General features: G+C 32.2%; 1 protein-coding gene across 1 annotated transcript in view; it reads left to right on the top strand.

The window, feature by feature from the left end:
* Positions 1-3,197, top strand: part of LOC117117534 (transmembrane protein KIAA1109-like) — a gene marked incomplete in the record, with an annotated part of 61,507 nt that extends 58,310 nt beyond the window's left edge. The window contains 1 exon segment of the mRNA XM_033261851.1: positions 61-3,197.
* Positions 3,198-3,724: the final 527 nt, after the last annotated feature.

Below are 3,724 nucleotides of genomic sequence, written 5' to 3'. Positions count from 1 at the left end.
TAAAGAATACAAGAGTTCACATACTAGAACTGACCGGTATCAGATGTGTATAAGAGACAGCCCCTAGATATGCCACTGTAGTAGAGCGGGGCTGATTGTTTTTTAACCTCATTTTTAAAACAATTATGAATATTGTAACTATTATTGTGATGAAGTTGTTTTTTTTTTTAGGTAAACTATCCTCTAAATCTATACTCTTCTAAAAAACAAAACTACAAAAACAATCAATATCAAGCATATTACTCAGTTTAAAGGGAAACAAGAAAGTCTTAAACCAAGAATGAACCAAAGTGTTTAATTTTAGAACATTCGAACAAGAATGTTTTAAATTGAATTATTATTGTAGGCCTATTACTCTTTTTATATCAGAACACTTTTACAGGTTATTAGCGACAACAATGGTGCGTTTTTGAGCGAGGAATGGTAAGCAGACCGCACAAATAGTTTTACAATTACTTTCGCGGGCAACAAGAAAATTGTGGTCAGGCCTCATGTCGCCTGCATGCTACACGTATTATATTGTCAACTTCGCGTGTCAATATTGAACGAAAGAGATTACAATAATTACTGATACGTTTTCTTTAATTATAATTGAATTGAATAGGACATTAGTCATAAGTACTCAAATATTGATATTATCTAATCTAATCAATTATTATTGACATATTGAATTTCTGTTATATTAATGCAATTAATTTTATCAGTGTGTATTAATTATTAGTACTGTATTAATTTTATAAATATTAATTTTTATTACTATCATAATAATGTTATTTTATAGGCCAATAATACTTATAGTTTTATTATAATTACCATAATAATATTATTATTGGTATTGGATGGTATTATCATTGGTATTGCAGTGTTTACTATATTTTTTTATTATTTAGTTCGAAATGTCAGAAATTTTAACAGGAGAAAGTGTAAATGTTACGTTTTTATCTCAATTATTACCTCAGTAAATTGTGGGTAAAAAGTGGTCGGGTATTTACAGCTTATGTATGATCATATTAATCAGTGTGAAATCCAGCTGATGTATTCACATGCTAAACAAGGATCACCGTTGTTATACTTATACACAATAGTAAGGTTTCACAATGCCTTAGTCAGTGGTGGTTAAGCTAAGGGGCCACCTACAGTATGTATATAAGCCTCGGAGGTCAACGTCCGGGAATAAAATGTCTGGTGTAGTTAATTGGGGATGCTTTTTTTTATGAGTTTAAGTTGGCCGAAAATGTGAATTTTCCACTAAGCCACCTCCCACTAAACTTTAGCGTAAAAACATATGCTGACATGTGCCTCTTCCCGGCTGTTTTCTGAATTCAATCACATTAGCTTAGTTTGCATATGCAAATTATAATATGGAATTAGACAATGGGGGTTCATGCAACACCACTGTATTTAGTACTTGTGTATGCAGAAAATTACACACATACTTTTAACATGTGCAAATAAAAGATATCTTTTTTAACCAATGAAGTAATTTCTACCTAGACCTAGAATAACATATTAAGCATTGACATTCCATACCTTGTCTTATTTTAACTTACATCGTAATATTTTTTTTTTTTTGTGACGTGACAACAATTAATGATATGGACAAAATAGCAAGAGCCATTATGTGAAAAGAAGACCGATATTTTATTACTATTTTTATTATTATGTCATTTTTAAATGTATATAAATATTTCAATTTGTATATTTTAATCATAACGTTAGATGTTTTTAGTAAAGAGTATTATGTCATTGTTAACTAGGTGGATTGCGAATTCATCTGTCAATATTGTCCACTGTTAATATTTATAAATAAAAATGTATGTGGAACTTGGATCTGTTGATTGTGTGCTTCAAGCGACTGACATTGTAGACATTCATTGAATATAAATTGATTCATATCTTTGAAAGAAAAAAAGCCCAGCCTCCATCAGGCCCATTCCTTACAATGTAATCGTCATAACCGCGAAAGGCCTTGTGTTTTTTCAATTGACTATATAATTTGAATTCCATTCATTTTTTTTATGTGTCTGACGCAATTTGCTTTTTTACAGCATGAACGACAATTACTGTCACCTTATTGTATATATTTCCTAATTAATTGATGGGAAAGTTTTTATAACACCAGTCGCTCGCATCTTGAATAAACTCTGTATGGTACTGCTGTGGCAAATATCCTAGGTGCCCAAGGAGTGTACGCAGGTATTCTGGAAAATAAAAAAAAAATAATTTTACCTACTTTGAAAATTCGCAATATTTCTCTCATTAAAATATTGGAGGTTTTAAAAAATAATCATGTAAAATGTTAGATTTCCAAGCACCGGAAATTTGTCGACAGCCCGGAGTAGAGTTTTTGTGCCTTAGTATGGTCCAAAATGTGCTTTTAGACCACAATTATGGATTGGTAGACAAAATAACGTTATTTGGATAGGAAAATTATTTTTGTTTTATTTTTTATCTGATGACCTAGTCATTCGTCCACCGACAGGGGGCTCCCGTCCTGTCCGACGGAGGTTAAAACTCCCCCTGTCCCCCGCTGACGCCGCCACTGCTTGTAAGGTATAATACTCGAACCTCAATATTAACATTAAGCCCAGATTAATCAGTTCATCCTAAACCTAAATCATAGTTTAATATGTTAAATTTTTAAAGCAATATATTTTCACTGTTATGTATCTTTTTTACCCTTATATTTTGAACTTATATATAAATGTTGTTTCGTAATCTTTGTGCAATGTATAGACCCAGGTCTATTTTTTTTCCTAATGTATCATTCGCAATTTAGCTGCAAAGCTACAATAATGATATTTTGAAATAAAACTTGAACTTGAATATAGGCCTATATTTTAAATGAGTTAAGACTAATTAAATTACAGTAATACCGTACAGCAAACTATGCCTTACTAAGCTCTGTCAAATCTTATTTAATATGTTGTATGCCCATAATACAGTAGTCATGATGTGCCTATTGACCGTATTTAGGCATGTCACGTGTTACTGTCAAATAAAATGCTTTACCGTACCTTTTAATTCGTCTTCACTGGAGATGTCTATATTTTCACATGGAGTATGTGACGTTCCACTAAGTACTTCAAAACCTACAGATTTCAACAACTTCCGGGTGTCATCTAGGTCGAAACTGATTGTACATTCTGTGAACGTAACCCTATAAAGTAAATAAACGAATTTGTAATTTTAACAAACAATAACTTATGTTAAGTTGGTTAACGCTTATTTTTTAATTGTAATAAAACATTTTGCAAACCTTGAGGTGTTTCTTCCAATTGCTGTGATGTTTCAAATAATAGGGAAGTTCATCAGGTTTTTGGCCTACCATTTGATGTGTCGGTCCATAGAACAAGAGAAAACACTCTCCGTCGATTTTTAGGCAGATGTTACGCATTGCACTAGCTTTATCCTGTACCCAGTGTAAAGCGTGAACTGAAAAAACATTGTCAAATCTACCTTCCCACTTGGGAAATTTTTCAACAAAGTTGTTAGCGTCTGCAACTTCATACGTTACGTTTGCGCGTTGATATTTTTGTCTGGCAACGTTGATCATATCATTTGAAATATCAATACCTTGATAAAGAAGGATTTTGTAATAATTAAAAACAAGTCATAGCATTAACATAGCAAAACATATTTCATTTCGTCTAAATGTGAGTAGGTTGTAAATGAGTACTCCCGCCCAACCGGAGTCGGGGTCGGAAATTTCGGCCATGTATCA

The sequence above is a fragment of the Anneissia japonica genome, unplaced genomic scaffold (genome assembly GCF_011630105.1).
Source record: "Anneissia japonica isolate Jap-2015-1 unplaced genomic scaffold, ASM1163010v1 scaffold288139_len110169_cov166, whole genome shotgun sequence".
In the NCBI taxonomy this organism is placed as follows: Eukaryota; Metazoa; Echinodermata; class Crinoidea; order Comatulida; family Comatulidae; genus Anneissia; species Anneissia japonica.
Note: the sequence above shows the minus strand (reverse complement) of the source record. Positions and strands in the feature narration are given on the sequence as shown.